Raw genomic sequence first — 8,061 nt, 5'->3', positions numbered from 1 at the left:
ATGTTATATTGTGATGTGTTATGCTACATATGTTATGTTATTGAATCTAATGCTATTCTATGTTATGTTATGCTAAGTAATAAGCTAAACTCCCCTCCACTTAACCCATTCCAACAAATTTTATTTCAGCTCAACTCAACTCACATAAACTATCCTTAATTTTAGCGGTTGAATTTAAACCGCTGGGCGAACACTAGTAATATAACGGTAATTTTCAGAAATACGAAAACTGCGATATTTTAGTAACTACTGAAGATTATTCACTCAAAATTTATATTTACAATAACTATCAGACGAAAAATAAGAATATTATAAATTATTCGAAAACGGGCGTAGCCACGCCCATTTATGGTTACATGTGTATATCTTGGTAGCCGCTGCACCAATTTCTTCCAGACTTGGCACAATTGGTGGCCTTGCTACAACATACCAAATGGCCGAAAATTTTTAAAATCGGACAATAACCACGCCCACATCCCATATGACGGTAATTTGGAGAAATACGAAATCTTCGATAAATCAGTAAATATTAAAGCCAATTTATTCAAAATTGATGCTTGCAACAATTCCTTANATGGCCGAAAATTTTTAAAATCGGACAATAACCACGCCCACATCCCATATGACGGTAATTTGGAGAAATACGAAATCTTCGATAAATCAGTAAATATTGAAGCTAATTTATTCAAAATTAATGCTCGCAACAATCCTTTACCACGAAACACGTTCATGATAAAATTTTGGAAAATGAGCGTGGCACCGCCCACTTATGATCACATATATGTATCTCGGTATCCGTTCTACCAATTTGTATCAAACTCTGTATGGTTATTGCGTTTGCCACATAAAAGCAAAATGTTGAAAATTATTGAAATCGTCCTAAAATTGAGGCCTCTTTTCATATAACGGTAAATTTCAGAAATGCTTGAAACTTCAATATTTCGAAATTCAAGGACGCTTACTTACTCAAAATTTATTTACCCCGGCTTACCATGTAGCGGTAGCTTTCGGAAAGGTAAAATCATATATTTAACACTTGCGCCAGGTATTTAATGTTCCGCTCCGCCCCAACTTAGACTTTCTTACTTGTTTATTTTCGTTTTTTTTTGTTATTATGAAAAAGTATCTGTGAAGTGCACAACGAAATAAATACTGGTATATCTTTTTTATTAAAAATAAATAAAAATTGTTTGCATTTTTTTCAATGTTCAATAATTTTTAGAAGAAAAGAATAATGCTAAAATAAAAAAGCAAAACCTGTTGCTTTATGTACCACTTTGAAATTTAAACAAACAATAATCACCATGGTTAAAATTCAAAAAATTAACAAGCTTCCCTATCACAATGAAACGACAAAATCAAAAACGGTTTTAGTGCACACAACAAGCCAAACGGCAAATTATGCAATAAAACAATTAATTGTTTTTATTATTTTTAACCAATTTTTAAACCGCTTTCCAAGTCCTTATTTTTTTTGATAAGGCTGTTTAAACAAATAAAAATTTAACGACGAAATCAAAAATAGTTTTAGTGCACACAACAAGCCAAACGGCAAATTATTCAACAAAAAAATTAATTGTTTTTATTATTTTTAACCAATTTTTAAACCGCTTTCCAAGTCCTTATTTTTTTTGATAAGGCTGTTTAAACAAATAAAAATTTAACGACGAAATCAAAAATAGTTTTAGTGCACACAACAAGCCAAACGGCAAATTATTCAACAAAAAAATTAATTGTTTTTATTATTTTTAACCAATTTTTAAACCACTTTCTAAGTCGCAATTTTTTTTTTAACAAGGTTTTTTAAACAAAAAAAATTAACGAAAAAATCAAAAACAGTTTAAGTGCACAAATGAAGCCAGCCGGCAAATTATGCACAAACCGCTTTCCAAGTCCCTATTTAAAAAAAAAGGCTTTTTAAACAAAAAAAAATTAAACGAAAAAATCAAGAACAGTTTTGGTGCACAAAACAAGCTAAACGGCAAATTATGCAACAAAAAAAAGGTATTGTTTTTATTATTTTTAACCAATTTTTGAACCGCTTACCAAGCCCCCAATTTTTGTTTTAATAAGGCTGTTTAAACAAAAAGCAATTAAACGACAAAATCAAAAACAGTTTTAATGCACAAAAGAACCCAAACGGCAAATTATAATAATAATAATAGATTGACGCTTACACATATGTTAGTGTTTGGCCGAGCTTCTCCTCCGAATTGTGGCGTGCGCCTTGATGTTGTCACACAAAGCGGAGGGACCTACAGTTTTACGCCGACTCCGAACGGCGATTGTATTTTTATGAGAAAAAAAAATGGGACATGGAAAGCGGTTTAAAAATTGGTTAAAAAGAATAAAAACAATAATTTTTTTTGGTGCATAATTTGCCGTTTGGGTTCTTTTGTTGCAGTACAACTGTTTTGGATTTTGTCGTTTGATTTTTTTTGTTTAAACAGCCTTTTCTTCTAAAAATTATTGAACATTGAAAAAAAAATTGAAAAAATTTTTTTTTTGTTTTTAATTAACGGCAAAAAATCGGCAAATTCATGGGTATATGCGATATTTTTTTCTTCATGTTGTTTCACTAACTTTATACACATAACAAGTTACGCAGCGGGAATCAATTGTCACCTCCTAGGACAACTCCATGTTAAATGCGACAGTAGAAAGCATGGGTGGTAGATTTGCGAGGTACCGGTATTCGATTCCAGAAAACTGGTGAATTCACTAGTTCCGTACTAGTACTTTCCGCTGCAGGGTACATATATATTACCATATGTACATATGTATGTATGCTGAATGCATAACAAAATTCATACCCAAAACAAACGCCAAAAATATCTCCCATACAACGTCGTTAAAAATTTTCCGCGATAAGCTGTTGTGAGTGATCGCGAATGGGTTACTTGCATCGTTTTTTCCATTTATGAGAGGCCGAAATCGGCAATGCTTGGACTTTTCATATCCGTGTGAAAGGAAATTTCTTTGCTTTTTTCGATCGCGAATGAAAAGCAGCGGAAATTTTTTTGTCGATCGCATTCCGAATGTGAGAGTTGATAAATTTCTTTGCATTTTTCACTCGCGATAAAAGAATGCAAAAATAGATTTGGAATATTATCGATCATATTAAATCTCATAAATGAATGAAAACTAATAACCATAAATGAGAATTTCCGAACCCTGTTAAAGTAGCGCTCTACAATCTATTTAACATTACAGCTCACTTCTTCCAATGTAGGGACTGTGTCCCAAATCCTTCGCTTTTGAGAACATTGATATTAACAGTAATTATTTCTCTTAGGGTGATATAGCCCTCGAGCAAACTTTACGAAAAAGATGTTTGCACGACAAAAGGAGAACTATGTAAATACATATGTATGTATGAAGGGCGCTCTTGAAGTCTTTTGAGATAGGGCATTTTCGAACTGCCTGTCGAGATAAGCCGATGTTCCACCCATCAGTCGATATAGCCTTTCGCTTCATGCTGATGTAAAAAAAACGGAATTATACTGGTCCTCCTTTTCACAAAATATATACACTTTATTAATTAATTGCTTCAATTGCAAAAAATCGCAATCGAATGTATGTATGTATGTATATAGTGCAAGCATAATGCCATTTATTTACATATAGTATGTACATTAGGGTGGTCCAAAAATGCACGTGAAAAAGTAAAGTCTGAATTTTTATGCACTCACCCCCTAGGATTGTTCGATACCGAACAAAAATATACCCATATTTTTTTATTTTGAAATCAAAAAATATTTAGAGGTCGCTCAAAGCGTCCAAAGTTTTCCATGTATTTTATATGGGCAAGAAAGAACTTTTCGTAGAAATGGTATAGAATGGTTAAAAATCAATATTTTTCTACCAGAAAACTCTGTTTATCTACAGGAGATTCCCATTAATAATACCCAATTGTTAAATTAATCCCAACGGTTTTTACCCTCCTTTCCCGCCCAACCGACACGAGGGGCAGTTCGCATGACGTACGGAACCTTTTTTGTTTGGTGCCGAGTCGTGGAAACAGGAGTTTGTTAAGTGTCGAGAATTAACACTATTCACTATCAAATTCATCAGCTGATTGGATATGCTAAAATAGCCCTGCAGGAAATGTATCTAACTATAACCTAACTTTAAGTTGATTAGGAAGGAGCTAAATTTAATTATTGTCTGTATATATTCTTTGACGAAAGCTAACTATATTTCTATGGCGACGGCCGCGAAATAGTCAAGGGTGGTTACCTCTGCATTTGATGTAACTAACTTGTAACTAACTACTTTTGGACATAAAATAGCAATAGGAAAAACAAAATCTTTTTTAATTTTTACTTTATTTTTTTTTTTTCACTTAATTTATTTTATTATATTTCATATTTGTTTACATATTCTGCTGTAAGTGGTCTCATATTCGAAATCTGTGAGACATAACTTAAAAATCATAATATGAAATTTCGATCTTCCTTTCATTTATCCTCAATTCGAAAATGTATTTGCGAAGTGCAGGATATTTAAATAGAAACGCGTTTAAAGAAAACAATCTCCTTCATTACTCCTGCAATACATGTCAACTAGTTCCCTGTTAGCGTTTTGTAGCTAACTACAACTTATATATTTTATAGAAATCCCGCAAAAAAGCTAACTACAAGTGGGTTAAGATATCGCCTACAGGGCCACGTTGCGATCGGGCGCACCGCGCGCTATGTGGGACCGCTATAGGGATCTGAAGAGGGAAGCGAGACGTATTTGCCCCANATACATGTCAACTAGTTTCCTGTTAGCGTTTTGTAGCTAACTACAACTTATATATTTTATAGAAATCCCGCAAAAAAGCTAACTACAAGTGGGTTAAGATATCGCCTACAGGGCCACGTTGCGATCGGGCGCACCGCGCGCTATGTGGGACCGCTATAGGGATCTGAAGAGGGAAGCGAGACGTATTTGCCCCAATAAGAAGAGAGAGGCCGAAATACGTGAGTGCGAAGAGCTTGAAATGCTGGCCGACAGGAGGAATGCCCGAAAATTTTACCAGAGAGTTAGGCGACTTACGGAAGGTTTAAAGACCGGGGCGCACTCCTGTAAGAACAATAATGGCGACCTAGTAACTGATGTCCAGAGCGTACTTAAATTATGGAGGGAACACTTTTCCGCCCTACTAAATGGTAGCAGCACGGAAAGTTGTGGAGAAGAAGAACCCGAGCCCGCAGTCGATGATGACGGAGTCGACGTTCCACCGCCTGACTATGACGAGGTACGTATAGCAATAACGCGGCTGAAAAACAACAAAGCCGCTGGAGCTGACAGCCTGCCAGCTGAGCTATTCAAGTACGGCGGCGAGGAGTTGATAAGGTGCATGCATCAACTCTTGTGCAGAATATGGTCAGATGAACGCATGCCCGACGACTGGAATTTAAGTGTGCTCTGCCCAATCCACAAGAAAGGTGACCCCGCCATTCGCGCCAACTACCGCGGGATCAGCCTTCTAAGCATAGGTTACAAGGTCTTATCGAGCGTATTGTGTGAAAGACTGAAGCCCACCGTCAATGAACTGATTGGGCCTTATCAGTGTGGCTTTAGACCTGGCAAATCCACCATAGACCAGGTATTCACAATACGCCAAATCTTGGAAAAGACCCGCGAGAAAAGGATCGACACTCACCACCTATTTGTCGACTTTAAAGCCGCTTTTGACAGCACTAAAAGGAGTTGCCTATACGCCGCTATGTCTGAATTTGGCATCCCCTCAAAACTCATACGGCTGTGTAAAATGACGTTGAGCAATACCACCAGCTCCGTCAGAATTGGAAAAGACCTCTCCGAGCCGTTCGCCACAAAACGGGGTTTCAGACAGGGCGACTCCCTTTCATGTGACTTCTTTAATCTGATGTTGGAGAAGATAATAAGAGCTGCAGAACTGAACCGCTCAGGAACAATTTACTACAAGAGCGTGCAATTGCTGGCTTATGCCGATGACATCGACATCATCGGTAACAAAAACCGCGAAGTCTGTTCTGCCTTTTCCAAGTTGGATAGGGAAGCAAAGCGCATGGGTCTGGTGGTAAACGAGGACAAGACGAAGTATCTCCTGTCATCAAACAAACAGTCAGCACATTCGCGCCTTGGCACCCACGTCACTGTTGACAGTTACAATTTCGAGAAAGTAGAGAATTTCGTTTACTTGGGAACCAGCATTAACACCGATAATAATGTCAGCATTGAAATCCAACGTAGAATCACTCTTGCCAACAAGTGCTACTTTGGACTGAGTAGGCAATTCAGGAGTAAAGTCCTCTCTCGACGTACGAAAACCACGCTCTATAAGTCACTCATCATGCCCGTGCTGATATATGGCGCAGAAGCATGGACAATGACAACATCCGCTGATGCGGCTCTTGGAGAATTTGAGAGAAAGATATTGCGGAAGATTTACGGGCCTTTACGCGTTGACGACGGCGAGTACCGCAGATGGAACGATGGAACGATGAGCTGTATGAGCTATACAACGATATGGACATAGTGTAGCGAATTAAAATACAGCGGCTCCGCTGGCTTGGTCATGTCGTTCGAATGAACACCAACGCTCCAGCTCTGAAAGTATTCAACTCGGAACCCGCTGGTGGTAGCAGAGGAAGAGGGAGGCCCCCCCTGCGATGGAAAGATCAGATGGAGAAGGACTTGGCTTTACTTGGCGTTTCCAATTGGCGTGAGTTGGCACAGAGGAGAAACGACTGGCGTGCTTTGCTGAACTCGGCCAAAATCGCTTAGGCGGTTACAGCGCCAAAAAAGAAGAAGAAGAAGAAGAAGAAGTAGAACAGTGTGTCCAGATTGTTAAAAAAAGCGCAATTTCTGAAAAAATCGCCAAAAATCGCCAATTTTTTTCTAATAAAATTCATGACATCGATTCAACATATATTTTATTTAAAATATGGGATCTTATTATAATATAGTTTTTAAAACCAAAATCGAATATAATACCTTCAGNTGGGTTATTTTTTATCAATTGATAATTTCTTCTGCAGTAAGCATTTCAATTATTGAGAGTGGAGATGATAGTTTTCTTTATAGAAAAAATCTAGTCCGATATGTTAAACGTGCTGGAATGAGAGTTAAAATCTTGACATAAACCACGGAATGATTTGTTTAGTTCAAAATAAGTTTTGCATGGCTTCAAAAATAGAGGTCGAAAGTGTCTTCACACTCGAGAGGGAACATTAAAACTTACCTCAGCCAGAAGGGCCGGGCTATTAATTAAGCCTGTCATTAATTTTACGATAAATATTATACCTAGCATTTCTGTTGTAATTGGGAACGAGACGTAATGTGGTGAGTGTTTCCAAAGTCACCTAATGAAGTATGTTTCATAGTAGAATGTACAAAACTGCAGCTAACTTTATGTTTGTTAAATAAAGTCTCTCTCTCTTCTTTTGGATAACTAACTCGGAATAGACGTGCTTTTATTTCTCGGTTCCACTCTTTTTCAACCTTAATATTAAATCCTATAACATCAGGTTATGGGCTAACGTTTTTGAGAGTTTAAAAGCGAATTTAACCAAAATTAATGCAATTTCGATCTCGTACCGCAAAAATATTTGCGTATTTGCTGATTTATATTTCGCGTAAATTTTTTTCGCCTGCAAAAAACGTGTCATCGGACTAAGTCGCAAATTAACCCTTGCTAAAACGTGTGAATTTATCGTTTTTGGGTTAATAATGAATTCTCATACAATTTCTTTTGAGAAGCTGCGCGGTCGCGATAATTACAACGCGTGGAAAAGAAATGTTAAATCGTACCTCATCATCAAAGACTTGTGGTCTTGCACATACGAGGAACTTACAGCGACGTCATCAGCAGCAGAAAACTGTGGAGACTTGAAATGTCTTTCCGAGATAATCTTGCTGATTGATTCACACGTGTTTTCATATATTAATGGCAAGGAAACAGCGAAAGATGCATGGGATGCACTTGAAAAAAGTGAAACCGGTCTTAGCCGTAGAGACGCATTGCTAAAACAATTCACGCACACCGTACTCTCTGACTTCGGTAGCATGGAGCAGTATGTCACTGAA

The 8,061-nt window shown here is 37.2% G+C and overlaps 1 protein-coding gene across 1 annotated transcript in view; it reads right to left on the bottom strand.

Moving 5' to 3' along the window:
* The window catches only part of LOC108362735 (uncharacterized), a 21,454-nt gene extending 13,624 nt beyond the window's left edge, over positions 1 to 7,830 (bottom strand). The window contains exon 1 of the mRNA XM_017615853.1: positions 7,826 to 7,830. The gene's annotated coding sequence lies outside the window, so the exon portion shown is untranslated. The remainder of the gene's footprint in view (positions 1 to 7,825) is intronic.
* Positions 7,831 to 8,061: the final 231 nt, after the last annotated feature.

The sequence above is a fragment of the Rhagoletis zephyria genome, unplaced genomic scaffold (genome assembly GCF_001687245.7).
Source record: "Rhagoletis zephyria isolate East Lansing unplaced genomic scaffold, Rhagoletis_zephyria_1.1 Rzeph_scaffold_01081, whole genome shotgun sequence".
NCBI classification, from domain to species: domain Eukaryota; kingdom Metazoa; phylum Arthropoda; class Insecta; order Diptera; family Tephritidae; genus Rhagoletis; species Rhagoletis zephyria.
This window is presented reverse-complemented; position numbering and strand designations above follow the sequence as displayed.